This window comes from Stegostoma tigrinum, chromosome 4 (genome assembly GCF_030684315.1).
Source record: "Stegostoma tigrinum isolate sSteTig4 chromosome 4, sSteTig4.hap1, whole genome shotgun sequence".
Taxonomy (NCBI): domain Eukaryota; kingdom Metazoa; phylum Chordata; class Chondrichthyes; order Orectolobiformes; family Stegostomatidae; genus Stegostoma; species Stegostoma tigrinum.
This window is the reverse complement of record NC_081357.1, coordinates 46,236,551-46,254,276: the sequence shown is the minus strand read 5'-3', so window position 1 is coordinate 46,254,276 and position 17,726 is coordinate 46,236,551.

The following is a 17,726-nucleotide window of genomic DNA, read 5'->3' as shown; positions in this document are numbered from 1 at the left end:
TCTCACATAGGCTGTTGGGAGGTCTATAGAAAACTCTCAACATTGTGATTTCACCCTTCCTATTTCTGAGCTTCATCCACAATGCTTCACTGCAAGATTCCTCCGATGTATCCTCCCTCAACACAGCTGTGATCTGATCATTATTCAGCAATGCAATCAGTTCAGACACTTTCATAAACAGTCGATTAAAATCATAGAGACAACCTGACTTTGACACACAGGAGGTACAGCAAACTAGTATTCGTAACAGGGTCTGACTATTCCCCACTGTAACATTGTCTCCATCTTGTGGTAGACAGCCCATAAACCAGCTGGAATTCTGAGACTGGTTGTCACAAAAGTCACAGAGAAATGACTTCAAAAGAAGGACGAGTAAAATAAGTCGAAATAAGTTTGTGAAATTTACTTCTTCCTCTTATTGCATATTTCCAAGTAGGTAACTGGAATCAACCATAAACTCAGTTTTCCATGGGCAACTGAGCCTTGGCAAAGGTCATCTAGTAATTTCTACATCAAAGAACAAGAGTATCTTTTTTTTTTATTCAGAGAATAAGCTTCTTCACAGTTGTATTAATTCCTGCACTTGTACGTCATCATTTGACATTTACCAAAATCATCTTTTGCAGCTGCTATGATTAAATTCACCATTTCAAAATCACAGTGCATGGTGAATGAAGAAATAACGGGAAATGCAAACATTCCATGTGTAGATAAGGGTTCAATTTCTAATATTGCTGTTCTCAAAGACCACCTATTTGGGGGTATGAGAGAGAATGAGACTCACACAGAAAAGAAACAAGTCAGATGTTTTTAGAAAAAAGAATTGTTTAATGTTTTAATTTAATGCATCCATGTAATGCCCTTCCACCAGTCTTCTTAGTTCATTTTTCATCATTCCTAAATTCATTTGCTTAAAATCTATTACTTTTCCCAGTTCTAAAGTCATAACGTGAAACATTGACTCTGTTTTTGTCCTAACCCACTGAGAATTTTCTGTTTTTACTGCTGCTAGATACTAACCTGATCACTCCAATACATTAATCATAGTTTAGGTGAGCAGAAACAGTAGAGGAATTATGCAATGGGTCAAATTCGGACTGCAGGGACATTTGGTTCAGTTAATAGACCACAGCAGTAACCAGGAACCAAGGTTATTGTGACCATCGTAGAAGGTGTTATAGGCCCTTCAAAGCTTGGACTGTGCATAGCTCAAGAGTTTCCCACTCCATAGATATACCATCAAGTGTAATGTAAAATCAAAATGACTGACCAGCTCATGAAACTGGCTGGGATTATATCCAAAGAACCTTCACCAGAACATTGTCAAAGGTGTGATAGTAATGGAGAGTTTAGTTTAAAGAAAGTGTTTTTTTTTCCCTCAGAGGAATCCGAAGAACCACTATGCAAGTTTGAGCAACCATGGGCAAGGTAGAATTACGAGCCAGGAGGATTCTGAGAAGGTTTCCCCAAGCTGGCCGCTTGTCACCTTACCTAATGTGAGATATACTCAAAAGAAGCAGCATGTTAAGTGTTAGCTGAGTAACCCCTGCCTTTTCCAAGGCTCTTTGATGTAGTCAAAGATCTGCAACAAGCACTTAGATGGGAAGAGCACTGAGATCCACATGCACAGATTTGCCTCAGATTCCGATCCGAAGTAGAGAAAGCTCTAAATCTGTACTTTCCTAAAAACTATGGTAACTATATCTGAAGAGGTTTTTAATGAGGTAAGCTGCTGATGAAACTTGAACAGATTTCCAGTCAGCCTTTGCTGCATATTTTTGTCACAAGAATTTTTTTAGTGAATGTATTCTGTCCAGTCAGGGGTCACAGAAACTAGTAGTTATCAAAGATTTATACAGTGTCCCTAATTTGTATAAAGTTGTAGCAGTCCCCACCAAAAATGGGGAAAAGCAGGAAACTTTCCTTTTGAGGTACTGATGTTATGGTGCAAAGAAGGATCGCCGAAAAAAAGAATTATCCGGCAAAGGAATTTCAGAGCCTACACGGCTGAAAAATTGACCACCTTCAGCAAGTTTGCAATGTGAGTTGGTCTTTTGAACCAAATATCCATAGGTTAGATCCAGAACAGAGCAAGCTGAGCAAGAGAAAGCATTCACATGAAAGTCACATAATTTCTTGATCAAATGGGATGTTGTTGGCCTTACACAAAGATAATCAGATGGATCAGAATTATTGATCAATGTTAAAAGTTAAAATGTTGATACAAAGCACTTACTTAATTCAGGAGCAGGTTTTACTGTGTTTCCTAGAGCGTGGCTACACACCACACCTTTTTCACCATCAACAATTGTGGCCCAGAGTTGGGAGGCCAGAATGGGGGGAGTGGATATACCCTTCTAATTCAAGCTTGGTAGTGTTCTAGTGAGAAGGTGGACTCTGGCTAGCCTTTGAGCCTCCTGTACCACAGCATTACCATCACAATAAACAGTTACTCAAAGGCCTGGCCTAAATTTGTACCAAGAGCCATAGTACCCATACAAAAAAATACTCAAACAACCACCTACCCATGAAGACTAATGATAACAAAACCGTTTTAATGAGTGCATCTTATACTTGGAATTTGCATGTTCACTGTTACAAAGCAGTTTCCCATTCTAATGCTTAGAAGCATATGATACAATGCTAAAAGAAGCTTATCCTGTGCCAACTGTTCAAAAGAACTGTCAAATTAATTCCACTTCCTTGCACTTCCTCTATAACCCAATGCTTTTTCTTCCCTTCAACAGTTTATCCAATTTCTAATTGAAAGTTATTTTTTTCTGCTTATCACCACCCTTCCATACACTCTGCTTCAAATAATAAAGCATCCTATGCAAAGCTTGTTTTGTCATGACCACTCCTGTCTTTGTGTCAATTATCTTAAACTGCATTCTCTTGTTACCAATGATTCTGTCACTGGTAACAATTTCTTCAACGTTGCTCTATCAATACACTTCAATGTTTTGCACACTTGCATCAAACTTCCTCAAAGTTTCTTTGTTCTAAGGAGGAGAACTGCCAATTCACTACGAGATAGTAAGAACTGCCAATGCTCGAGTCAGAGATAATACAGTGTGGAGCTGGAGGAGCACAGCAGACCAGGCAGCATCACAAGCGCACTAAAGCTGACATTTCAGGTTGGGACCCTTCTTCAGAAACTATTCCGTCCATGGGCTTGAAGTTGTTCCTGAAATATGATGCCTAGAATTGCCAATGTTATTCCAATAAGGGCCTACCTAGTGCTTTCTCAGTGCTTCATATCACTTCCTTGTTTTTGTACTCTGATCCTATAATCCGGAATCTAATTTATCCTTCCATCTTCAAAGACTTGTCTATTTAATGTAATGACAACTTCTTGTGGCCATTTGTGTATTTATAAGCGTATACAGGTAGTTATTCTAGAACATGCATTTCACGAACGTGAATTGGCTGTATACAATTGATAAATAGTAGACACTTTGGATAACGCAAACTTTCTGCTGTAGATGTATTGTGATTTCCCTTTAACAAAATATTCTATGACAAATTTCGATAGCATGAGGTCACACAAGAGCTATTGCATTATAGGAGAAGTATGTGTACAAGAATGAGCCAAGTTTTATTAGTATCTGACTTTACAACTGTAACAGTGCATATGTGCAATGTTTGATCTGCAAAGAAATCCTTTGGATTAGGAATATTCCACAGCACAACATCGTGGGCCGAAGGGCCTGTACTGTGCTGTACTTTTCTATGTTCTAAATCAGACTTGGCAATAAAGTGGAACTGTGGATGTCCCCTGCTGAAGCAGGAGAAGCTTCCAGCAAACCAGTGGATGAGTTGAGTCTTTCTTTCTGCATAGAAATTATTTTAAAATGCCAGTCTTCATGAAAAGTCTGTTTGCAAAAGAGAATGGACTGGCCTTCAAAGATGGTTGCGGCAATAGGCATTAACAAGAGACTAGGACAGTACATTGTGACTGACAGTCGTTCAGAAATCTATGTTGAATGGAATTTTGGAGACAGTACAGAGAAGGTTCACCAGGATGTTGTCTGGTCTCAGGGGCATCGGCTATGAAGAAAGGTTAAAAAGACTAGGATTGTTTTCATTGGTAAGACGACGGCTGACAGAAGACATGATAGAGGTCGACAAAATTATGAGAGGCCTAGATAGGGTGGATAGTCAGAGGCTTTTCCCCCAGGGTTGAAGTTTCAATTACAAGGGGGCATAGGTTCACGGTGAGAGATCAAAAGTTTAAGGGAGATGGGCAAGGAATGTTTTTCACACAGAAGTGAGCCTGGAATGCTTTGCCAGAGGAAGTGGTGGGAGCAGGCACACTGGTGCCATTTAAGACGCATCTGGATGGTTACATGAAAAGGGAGGGGATAGAGGGATATAGACTTAATAAGGGCAGAAGTTTTTTTTTAGTTTAGTCAGTGCATGATTACCAGCACAGGCTTGGAGGGCTGAAGGGCTTGTTTCTGTGCCATATTTCTCTTTTGCTCTTTTGTTCTAAGATAACAAGGGGCAGAAAGATTCCCCTGAAAACAGTAAGCTATCCTGTGCAGATTCTGACCAAATCAGCGGCAAATTCTGCATTTTTCACTTGGAGGAATACACATGAATGTTTTTTTCTTTAAAAAGCCAGTTTCAATTCGACTGAACTGGATTAATGGGACTAAATGTTCTCACATAAACAAGTACCAGCCTGCATTCATGCATTAGTGCGTTGTGAAGGTCACAATCAAATGACTCTCCATTGTTTACTCTTTATTGAAGGCAAAGGATCTCTCTAACTCTAACGGCTGCAAATCAGTTTACAACAAAATGGAAAATTTACTCAGGAAACAAATCAAAGAATCTCAACAGTGATGCTGCTGGTAACGTTCACTGCAATGGCCATAATGCTTAACTATCTACTCCAGCCAGCTGTGTTCTCTTTCCAAATGTAATTACCCTTAGTTAAGTTTAGCACAGTTGTTTCTGACTCAAGTTTCTCATTATCAAACTGAATGTTAAATTATAGTGTTATTGTTGCTGTTCGCGGAGATTTTTTTACTCTGTGTCCCTATGGCCTTACCTTTAACATGAAGAAAGTGAGAAGAGCTAAAGGAAAGTTTGGTCAAATTGTGAAAATGATCTTGGCTAGGCAGAGGAGGCTGATGTTAGCTGGGGCTATTCAATCCTTCATTCAGAGATGATGTGGAGAGCCCTTAGACCATCCTGATGTAAAGGGAATATACTTCAATGAAGAACAGGAGGCAGTTGGTACAAACAAATGCAAAATTTTGAAACTGACTTACAATATCAGAAAAATCTGGATGCTAGTGGGAAGAGACCGGGCAAGGGAGACAAAAAATCGAGTCAAGATAGGAAGAAGTAAGTTTTGGGGACAGGAATAGACAAAATCAATGGTCTGCCTGGGCAGTCTTGTTCATGGATTTTGGGAAGAAGATAGAAAAAGCAGGCTATAGGGGCTGGGGGACACTGTGAGGTGGGAGGCTGTGGGGGAGGCAAGATGAGATGAGATTAGTGATGGTCATAGAAGTAATAATTTTACGTTCAATGGTGAAGTTCTGGGTCAGGGAGAAATTGGAGAAAGTATTCAAGAGCGGATGCTTAACCTGTACAAGGTAGTGATCAGTACAGCAAACAACGAGAACACCACTCTTGCTGGCGAGCTTGATTCTAATGTAATAATGGAAATGGATTTGGATCTAAGGACCAAAGACGCTTTTTCACCTCGATGGCTTTCCTGAGATTTTCTCAAGGACTACATTTTGAGATACATTTTGCGTCCTATGCTTTTGGTTTCCAGGGCCTCCTTTTTAATTCACACTACTCCCTTTTTTAGGTGATGGAATCATATGGGAGCACTACCTTCCAAGTTTGTGTGGACACATGGAGCATTTGAACCACACCAGTTAAACGGTGCACTTCAGCCCATTGTGTCTGTACTGGCTTGTTGAACATTTTAACTTCGTGCCAATCTGCTCCCTTTACCTTAACACTATTGCACATTGTTATCATTGAAATAATCATTTAATGCACTCTTGATTGTCTCAATCAGATTAAAATTCAAGTCCCACTTGCCAAAGTCATGTGTCTGGAGAGATTGATTGCATATTGTTTTAAAAAATGCGTTCTGGACCCTAACTACTTGCTGTGTTAAAAAAGATTTTTCTCACTTTGGATTTGTGTCTTTTGCAAAATATTTTTTAAAATGTGCCTTCTATCTCCTGCTCCATTGATAACTGGGAACAGTTTCACACTATGCACTGTTTCCGGAACCCCCATGATTTTAAAAACTATCAAATCTCTCCTTAGCCTTCTATTCACCAAGGAAAATAGTCTCAACTTCTCTGATCTTTCTTCAAAACTGAAGGAAGTCCGTGGAATGGAATTTTCCGTTGGAAATGGAAATTCCATTTCGACCCAAGTGAGCTCATGTGGGAGCAGAATTAAAGCAATTCATCAATACTTATTCTTCCCTTGAAACATAAAGCCACAAAATACAGAGAAATCATAACACCCTAGGTACATAGTACTAAACTAGCACAAGAACCTAGCAGGGATAAGTAAGCAAACATTTCTGTTTTCAAAATAACTGACACGCTTACACACACAAAACCCCTCACTCTGGGCACAGCTTCTGTGAACTTTTGTAATCAAATATGTTTTCTAGATAAATTCACAAACCTGGAACATTTTAACCAGATAATTATTATCCTTTATTTAACTGCATCTCAGATCTCAATCTCAGATTTGTATTTAAAATTTGGATGTAGCATTGATATTAATTGAGATTAAGAAAGCTGTTTATTGCCACCTTTTCAAGAACAATTAGGAATGAACAACAAATGCTTCCTTAACCAGTAACATCAATATCCTGTGAATGAATTTAAAAAAAGCTAGCTGATGATAGTTAAAGGGAGTTTCAAATGTCCACCACCTTTCATGCACTGAATTGTTTCCTACTTTCACTCATGAGAGATAACAAAGTGTGGAGCTGGACGAACACAGCAGGCCAAGCAGCATCTCAGGAGCACAAAATCTGACGTTTCGGGCCGAGACCCTTCATCAGAGAGGGGGATGGGGAGAGGGAACTGGAATAAATAGGGAGAGAGGGGGAGGTGGACCGAAGATGGAGAGAAAACAAGATAGGTAGGGGGGAGAGTATAGGTGAGGAGGTAGGGAGGGGATTGGTCAGTCCAGGGGAGATGGACAGGCCAAGGAGGTGGGATGAGGTGGTAGGCAGGAAATGGAGGTGCGGCTTGAGATGGGAGGAAGGAATGGGTGAGAGGAAGAGCAGGTTAGGGAAGCAGAGACAGGCTGGGCTGGTTTTGGGATGCAGTGGGGGGAGGAGAAGAACTGGGCTGGTTTTGGAATGCACTGGGGGAAGGGGAGATTTTAAAGCTTGTGAAGTCCACATTGATACCATTGGGCTGCAGGGTTCCCAAGCGGAATATGAGTTGCTGTTCCTGCAACCTTCGGGTGGCATCATTGTGGCACTGCAGGAGGCCCGTGATGGACATGTCGTCTGAGGAATGGGAGGGGGAGTTGAAATGGTTCACGACTGGGAGGTGCAGTTGTTTGTTGCGAACTGAGCGGAGGTGTTCTGCAAAGCGATCCCCAAGCCTCCGCTTGGTTTCCCCAATTTAGAGGAAGCCACACCGGGTACAATGGATACAGTATACCAGATTGGCAGATGTGCAGGATCAGATTCCTGCACATCTGCCAATGTGGTATATTGTATCCATTGCACCCAGTGTGGCTTCCTCTACATTGGGGAAACCAAGCGGAGGCTTGGGGACCGCTTTGCGGAACACTTCCGCTTGGTTTGCAACAAACAACTGCACCTCCCAGTCGTGAACCATTTCAACTCCCCCTCCCATTCCTCAGACGACATGTCCATCATGGGCCTCCTGCAGTGCCACAATGATGCCACCCGAAGTTTGCAGGAACAGCAACTCATATTCCGCTTGGGAACCCTGCAGCCCAATGGTATCAACATGGACTTCACAAGCTTTAAAATCTCCCCTTCCCCCACTGCATCATAAAACCAGCCCAGCTCGCCCACTCCCCCGACTGCATCTCAAAACAGCCCAGCCTGTCTCTGCTTCCCTAACCTGCTCTTCCTCTCACCCATCCCTTAAACTCCCACCTCAAGCCGCACCTCCGTTTCATGCCTACCACCTCATCCCACCTCCTTGACCTGTCCATCTTCCCTGGACTGACTAATCCCCTCCCAACCTCCTCACCTATACTCTCCTCTCTACCTATCTTGTTTTCTCTCCATCTTCGGTCCACCTCCCCCTCTCTCCCTATTTATTCCAGTTCCCTCTCCCCATCCCCCTCTCTGATGAAGGGTCTCGGCCCGAAACGTCAGCTTTTGTGCTCCTGAGATGCTGCTTGGCCTGCTGTGTTCATCCAGCTCCACACTTTGTTATCTTGGATTCTCCAGCATCTGCAATTCTCATTATCACTGATACAATTTCACTCATGAGAGATTTGCTTGTAATTTTCAGGTAAGCTCTGTGTCAAAGATTCCTCTAAATTAATAAATAACTTTCCTTAATACAATTCCTTCAATATAATAATGATTTCACTTCCATTCAATGTTATTGTCTGTAAAATACTTTGGCATTTCCTATGGTCATAAGTAGGTTTACCAAATGCCTGTTGTACGATTTTGTTTTTTAAACTCTTCCATAGGATATGGACATTGCTGGTAAGGACAGCATTTACTGCCGATTCCCAATTGCCCTTGAGAGCAGTTAAGAGTCAGCTACAATGATGTGGGTTCAGTGTCACATATAGGCCAGTCCAGGTAAGGATGGCAAATCCCTCCCAAAGCCACATTATCAAAGAATACGGGGTTTGTTTTGCATATGCCAATCAATGGTAACTTCATGGTCACCATAACTAAGATTAGCTTTTATTTCCAGGTTTATTAATTGAAATTAAATTTCACCAGTTGCTATGGTAGAATTTGAACCAGTGCCCCAAATCATTATGCTGGGTCTTGAGGTTACTCATCTAGTGACTTTAATCACTGCACCACAATCACCTCCAACAACTAAGGTGTTTCTTATCAGACTAAAGTGATTTACTAAAATACTTTCAAGGAGAATCAACAGTGGCAGCATTAGGATTGAACCCTTACCTCCTCGAAGTGTGGAACTTTAATCCATCACTTCAGAGGACTCCATCACATGGCCTGAGCATATGCAAAAATAGCTGCCTGTTTGCCTTTATTACAGTCACAGCACCTCAAAAATATGAAATGTTTTAAGGTGTGATAACATATAGAGTGATAGAGTCATACAGCACGGAAACATGCCCTTCAATCTAACCAATCCATGTAAGACATAATCCCAAATTAAACTAGTCCCACCTGCCTGCTCCTGGCCCACATCCCTCCAAACCTTTCCTATTTATGTATTCAGGATTGCATAAAACTCTTCAGCATTCAATTATCCAATGAACATAATGCTGACTTCACATATTTTATCTGAAGTTATCCAGCCTTAAACTGCACGTTTCACATTCATTTGTAGGAATTCACTACTTCAGTTACTGAATATTTTCATGGCTCCCAGCTGGCTGAGTTTTTCTTTGTTGATAGTTTTAACACTACTGTCTGTCCTCACAGCTTGTCTTATCCTTGGCAACCTTCCACTCCAACATTGCCTGTCTCACCTTCAGCTACTCTGAACTTTGTCAGCCATTTCCCCATCTGCAGCCTCTGTCTTCTTTCTCTCTCTCTCTTTTTACAGGCTGTCTCCCAATACAACTAACCTCACTGGTCTTCCGTACCCTTGCCCACACAACATCAAGCGTTCCACAACATGCCCCCAACCCCACCAACCCCGACAGCCTCAATCTACCCATCTAGCCTCTCTTGCCTAGACAGCTTCTCTTCTTTACAGCCTCTTCCCTGCTGTATTTCCTGTCCTTGCTGCAACCTTGGTCCCGCTGGCAGCACTTTTCACCCTCGGCCCTGCATCTGTGTAACCTTGATTGCCTCGTGTTTCTTCTACAGCTTTTCCCCACTTGGCATCCCCTAACCCTCTTCAGTGGTGTCTCTCACTGCTACTGCTCCAGTGAAACTGATGAGCCATTGCTGTTGTCACTGCTTGCTCAGTCACAGTCTGTCTCAGGAGCTCCTTACAGACTCTCTCATTCTGTCACCTCCACGTATGGAAGCAACTTCTTGGTTGCTATCTTTATTGAATTTTAAAGGATTCCTGGGAAGTTTCAATGGGGTAATTTCCCCTCCATCCTGTGTAATTCAAACTCCTGTTGGATCACAGTAAGCAGGACCTCTGATGCCAGGAATAATTGATTAGTATAATACAGCAATATATTATATAACATTTGTAGCAAATCCCCAGCTTTGAATATCTATCAGTATATTATCCACACCTGAATACACAGGCAAAAAGCTGCAAAATACCGTAATGTCCTTGTAAGTCTCATGCCTCAATTTATCTACCTCACATAATTATATCACATTACATAGCTCAGAACATCTAATCCTGCCTACCTATGTGACATTACACTTACACTACTAAATTGATAACTTTCATCCATAGTTTACAAGGCCGTACAAAAGTGATGTGAATCCAGAAGACTGAACAAAGCCAACTATTTTTAAAACATAAACCAGATTACCTTCAGATGGATGAATGAGATATTTAGTTCAAATTGAAGAAATCCATTGAACCTTCAGCACTGAGCCAGAGCAACATTAAATAAAGAATAAACTTAGTAGCAACAGCAAATAACATAAATCTTATTATCAGTAACAGACGTTTAAGGCAAATCTGGCACTTGAATTATGAACCAAAGGGCTCCAGTGCAAATTTTAAATTAATTTTCTCCTTATGGCACGGCAAAAATGTTATGACATTCATGCAACCTCCTATTATAGGTTTTGCTAGCATTTAGGGTAAATTCATACCACATTATTACTTTACACACACTCACAAGTTGCAATTTAAATCCATAGTCAGATTTAACTTAACTCTAGGGAGCCGACTCCCTGAAGGAGACAATCAAAAGATGTTTGATTTTGTTTCTGTATGATATGCAATTTTCACACCAATTTAAGTATTACAGGGTGCCCTTTGCATTTCCTGGGCCCTATTTAACTTCATCTGGAGTTAATTAAAACATTTTCACTGTACAGCCATTGCCATCCTGACCTTGTAAACAATTAGAGTTTAACTGCTTAGAGAACGTCTTTCGCTGTGTCCCTGTATGTGAGTCCATGCATGGAGCTCTCTTAGGCAAAAGAATGAGGATTTGAAACAAGCTGTGTAAAAGAGATGCTGCCTTGTTGGAGCCCAGGATGCAGCAGTGGTGTAAGAGTAGTAATGTAGAACCAGTGCTACATTTCTCACATGTTGCACAGTACATCATTTGCGGCTACCATTTCCTGACTCTTTTTTAATATTCTAGGCTACCTGCTTGACATACTTTGTGGCCCCTTTCCCCAACACAATGAGAAATTCAGCAGCACAGGAGTTAAACTATACTCCTTGTTATAAAAGTTAATGTGTGCTGTTTTGTAGCTTCCTCTCTGCATTCAGAACATAGCCTGAGGACTATCCTGCTGAAGGGAAGTAATTTAGCTTATCCTACTCCACAGCCCCAACAGCTGCTTTTATTTTTGTGGGGTCTTTTCCTCACTTAATGCAACAAAGATTGTCCTCATGGTTTGACCTTCTAAATGACTGCAGGGCAATGCCCTGATGCAAGTAAATAGATAACACACTCTATCAGAGATTTACAAATCATTGGAAAATGCTGGGGTTTATAGTGGCATCAATCGAAGTTTGACACTGGCCTAGGTCACCCATCCATCTAACTGAAATGCCTGTGGTTACCAGAGGAAGGTACCTTCTTTACCAGTGAAGAACTATATTGATGAGAAATTCAGTACTATCACGTGATAAAATCCCAAACTTTCCTAAGACTGACAGTAACTTGAAGAGTTTTAATTCCAAAGGCACCATTCAATCGTAGAATATTCCAGGAGGCCATAAGAAGTAACACAATTTCCATACAGCGATCGTCTTGTTTTAGGCTTGTGATTAGAAATGGGACAAGATGCTGTGATAGACTAATCTGCCAATATAATCAACAGTTCATAAAGGCCCATTTTCCCTCTCATCTACTCTATTGGACTCCATAATTATGAGTTTGACGAAAACAACAAAAAAAAGCTTTGCATGTTTTAAGCCATCCCTGTGTTGGTGTGGAAATTAATGATATAAGAAATTAAGTCAGAGCTTTGTGAAGCTGATTTCAAAATTTTGTGTTCATTTGTCTCTGTGCAGGGAGAGTTTCACGGAGCCCACAATACAGGGAAGAGTAGGTACGCAGAGTAACTTAATTAGTCAGAAGGCAAAATTTCAATTTCATGATAGTGGATTAAGATGCCTCGCGAAAGTCAGCAAAATGTTTACAATATGTCAAATATTACACTGGCCTATGGTGGGCTGATACCTGTAATACATATGCATGAATACTCACTAGCATAAAGAAGTTTACAATAAAATCTTACCCTCAGGATAAAGATAGTAGCACAAGGGAATCTTGTGGCATTCAATTCACAATCACAATTCACAAGTCGGTTTTGTACAATTGTGATTAAAGGCACTTTCTCATTAAGAACTCTGGCACAAGGCATAGGGTGTTAAATGTATAATGTTGAGATGCAGAATGTTGCAGTGGAGGGAAGGGTAAGGGAATAGAGGGTGGTATTTGCGAACAGAGAATTCCAGTGAAGGGAATGTTCTAGTACCCTGGGTGTGGTGTCCTGTAAGAGATGCCAGATGGGCATGCCACCCAGGGATTGAAAGAGGGCCCATTGTTACTAGTGACAGGCTCCTAAAGGTCAAACTGAGGGTGCTGATGGTGGACAGAAGAGTCACAGTCAAAGTGGTAGGAGGGAGGGGATAGGGAGAGGTTAAGTGGATTCAGTGCAGAAGCTGCTCCCGAGCCAGGGCCAAGTATCAGAAGCACATTTAGGATTGGTCACCTGAATGAAAAAGAAAGGCATTGAATAGGGTAACAGAAGTTTTCAGAATGGGTGGTAGAGAGATCATAGATGGGAAGATGGCACGTACAAGGAAATGGTAATTGGGTCATTTTTTTGAATTGATCCATGATTTGTGGGTGTGACTGCTTGGGACATATTTATAGCCCATCCTTGATCCATTGAGAAGTTGATGGTGAACTGCCTTCTTAAATTACTGTGGTTCATTTGATGAAAGTTTTATCTTTAATTCATTCATGGGATGAAGGCTTTGCTTGCTAGAACAACATTTATTGCCCATCTCTAATTACCCAGAGGACTATTAAGTGTCAACCACATTGCTGTGGATTTGGAATCACATTTAGGCCAGCCTAGGAAATGATGGCTGTTTCTCTCTCTAAAGGATATTATTGAACCAGATGGGTTTTTCCCCGACAATTGACAATGGATTCATTAGACTCTTATTTCCAGGTTTTTTTTACTGAATTCAAATTTCACCATGTGGTATGGTGGGATTCAAACCCAGGTTCCGAGAACATTATCTGGGTCTCTGGACTAACAATCTACTGGTAATACCACAAGACCATTGCCTCACTACGTATATCCACAATGTCACTGGGGCAATGGAGTTCCATAACTTTAAACTAGAGAACGTGAAAGAACAACAATGTATTTCCAAGACATTGGTGAGTGGCTTGGAGGAGAATCACAGGTGATGATGTTCCCATATATCTACTGCCTTGTTCTTCAAGATAAAGTAGTTGTGAAAGGCACTATTGTTAAAACTATCATTTTAAAATTATTTTCCTCATTTTCACTTTGGAACTGTGATTTTTATCTGAGAATTGAAATTTCTACTTGGAGCAGCAGGTTTTTTATAAAAAAAAGAAGAAAACAAAAAAACTGATGTTTGCTGTTGAGAATTGGCCTGGAAAGAGAAAGCCATTTAATATGGCTCTAAGAACAGTCTAGACGAACTGACGCTGAGATGTTGTAATGCTCAGGGCTAGCAACTGGTTGGATATTCAATTGGTCAATCAAGGGAGGACTGGTACTCACTGGCCAACCACAGAGAATGTTGAAAAGAAAGAGAAACTGAAGGGTGAAATTGTTTTGATTGGGTTTCTTGGCAGGAGGCAGCATTTCTTTGGAATGCAGGACTGGGTTTTGGTTTTGGTTATGCTCTCTCTAGTCAATTTCTAGTCATTGTATTGTTGAAACTCCTGAGAAAAGAACCACAGCCTACAGGAAATCATGAAAAGTCCCCAGAGATCTACAGAAGATGTTTGCATTGACCAGTGACTTCAGAATTCAAGCAAAATACAATCCTATATTCCTGTCATACAACACATAAGATTTCATGAAGACTTGGTATTCATTGTTGAAATGATTACCACACCCTCAACTTATGATGCTTTTCTTAAGTTTGTCTCTTAACTGTGTTATCGTTCTGTCAGTTATGGAGGTTGCAATCAAAGAAGAATGGGTTTAGGCCACACATATCAGTTGGATTGCCTTATAGTTCATCTGCGCTCTGCTGTATTATTATTACAAATTAATTGATATACTTGGTGACCAAGATCCATTATTTGTAAAGTTGGGTGAGCAATAATTGAGCAATTTTGAGGGTCATCAAATGTTTTAATTTCACTCTGTTGCAAATCCATTGTTGACAAGTTCAACAGGTCTGGCATGCTGTAAAGTCATAAACTAGTTTAGGGATTGTCTGGGAGCTTGGAATGCAGACAACATAGGTCTGCTATTATATTTTTGGTACATCTTAGAGTCCCTGTAATGATGCCTGAAGCTGAGGTGATTGACCTCCAACCATAAACACCTTCCCCCATGCCAGGTTTGACTCCTATCAGCAGTGTGTTTTCCCCCAGTGCCCATCCGACCTTGTTTTCTTCAGGCTCCTTGATGCCACACTTGGTCAAATGTGGCCTTGATGTCAATGTAAATCCCACTTCTACTCTGGAATTCAGCTCTTCTGTCCATGCTTGAATCAAGGCTGTAATGAGGTCAGTGATTGAGTGACCTTGGTGCAACTCAAATTGAGTATTAGTGAACAGGTTTTTGATAAGCAAGTACAACCTAATAGCTCTGATGATGCCTCTCTCTGCTTCAATTGGTGAAGTTTAAGGTTAAAAGGAGAAGTGGAAAGCTATTGGATGTATCAAAGGGAGGGGAATATGTGAGGGTGATGGTAAAGATAAAGATAAAGATAAGGTCAAGTTAATGTAAGGATAAAGTCACCATAGTGCCACTGGGCTTTCTCTCTCATCAAAGCATCAGTTTAGTTCAGTTGGCTGGAGGATGGGCTTGCAGCACAAAGTAAAATCATCAGCATAGGTTCAATTCCTGAAATTGGCTTATGTTACGATGAAGGGGTCTCCAACTCAACCTTTCCCTAGCCTGAGGCATGGTGACCCTCAGGTCAAACCACCACTGGTTTTCTTTCTCTAATGAAAGAGCAGCCCTCTGAGTAAGGAAACTATATACGAATTGACAATTCAGTGCCGTCTCCTGATCGGCAAATACTGAACTTTTTAATTTTCCTTCTGTGATTTAAGGACACAAAATATGAAGACGTGTAAGCGGTATTTTTGTTATTCACCAGAGTGAGTGTAATTATCAGGACTGGAAATTTTAACGAATTATTACATAACTCTGCTCTACATTATAAGCTAATGTTCACCATGTTTTCCAGACCTCCCTACTCTTAAAACACCTTTCAAAGTCATAATTTTTCTCCTGACAATCACCATATTTTCCAGTCAGTTAAAATTCCAGAAGCTCTAAATTATGATTCAAAGGATCACGTTTTTCTTCCAACAAAAGAGAAAAGGCTCATGAAGCCATACTGTGAGTACTAATATCTGGGCCACAACTGTCCTTGTCAAGTCACAGAGTTTTAGTTACTGTAAGGATTAATATATATTGACTAATCTGTCAAATGGCACGTTATCAGATCATTTATTTTGGTTGCAAAAGTCAGCTGCTTGCTTGTTTTTCTGATATTAAATGTCAAGCAAAGCACAGCAGTTAATTCAGTAGGAAACAATGAAAGTGTACATTATTATCCTTTGAATCTTCAAACGGTGCTGCTTATCATTTGCAAGAAAACATGTAATAAATATATAGGCCAATGCAACATTTACTGGCCAATTCTGTTACTTAGTTTTAATCACAATGTTAATCATTACACTAATTTGTCTTGGCTAAGGGTAACAATTCGGAATGAATATACAACCTGCATAATTATCGACATAGAAATGTCGAAGGAATGAAGTATGTCAACTGCCAATGATACAGTTATCAGCACCTACAACAAAAAGTTGCACTTGATCCCTACTTTGCCAATAAAATCTGTAATTCTATTTGTTTAGCTCCTCCAGGTGCTTTAATTTTAGAGGTTAAGGTTCAAAAAATGTTCACAGATTTGAATTATTTACATTTTTCAGAATTTCACAAGAAATGACCCTTCCATCTGACAGTGCTGAGTTGTAGAGAGATCATAGAAGGGGTAAACAGCATGTGATGAACCGAGATCCTGGGTCTGGTGTCAGAAGTATGCCAATGAAGATACACCATGGTACAGTGGCATTGTATCACTAGAGCTCTCATGAGGGTCGATGTATATGCCTGAACAGAGGCAGAGGCCAGTTGCAGTTTTATGAAGTGCTTAATGACAAACCAGGTGACCAGTTTACTTGAGAAAGAGAATCTGGCATGACTTACAAGGGATTGGCCATGGGGAAGGAAATTCCAGTAGCTTATCATGACTTGGCCCTGTAGAAGATGTCTGACAAAATCTTCACTGGCAATGATGCAGCAAACCCAGCAGCTTACCTCCATCTCAGAACCCAGGGTCATGCCAAAACATGGCAAGAGGAAGATTAAGTTTAAGGCTTCATGAGAGAAGAAACTTGGCATGGGCATTCAGCACTGGACACTTCTTCCCATGTAAATATATCATGTTATATTTGATTCACTTTATTCATGTATGCAACAGGGTCATTTATTGGGATTCACTTATTCAGAAGGCTTATAATCTTGGCATGTTTCATGGTCGCAAATCATGGATGATTCCAGGGGACGAAAGAATATCTGAGATTTGTGGAGGCAACAATGTTGCTCTGTGTTTGCATTCTACTTTATTAGGTGTTCTTGTATGTGTCAAGTTTAGTAATCTTGACTCTATCGAACATAACTAGTAATCTCCCTGATGACAAAGAGATCGGCCAAGGTTACTTGCTACTACACAGCCCTCACAGCCCTGTGTTGCTTTAGCAATTTACGTCCAAGTGTGCACCAGGTATCCCTGGGAACAGCCTTCACCCATGACAAATGTCTGCCCTACTCAGCATTCAACGAGGTAGAGAACAAGGCAATGGTTTGCAGTCAATGAGACACTGATCAGTTGGGTACCTCACACCCTGCAAAAATCAGCAAACTGTGATATCCTTTGTGGATTGTGGTGCCGTGGTCCACCAAAACAGGCAAGGCAGTGGAAGCAGAATTGCAATAACCTCATGGATTCCTCTCTGATAGCGCTGGTTGAAGCTTGAGCTTCACGTAACTTTCCTTCAGGAAAGAGTGGGGATAGGACACTAGTGTCAAAGGCCAGAATTCAGCTTGGGCAGAGGCCTCAAAGAGCTCTAAAAGCTAGGAGTAGTGTAAGATGCAGGAATCATGT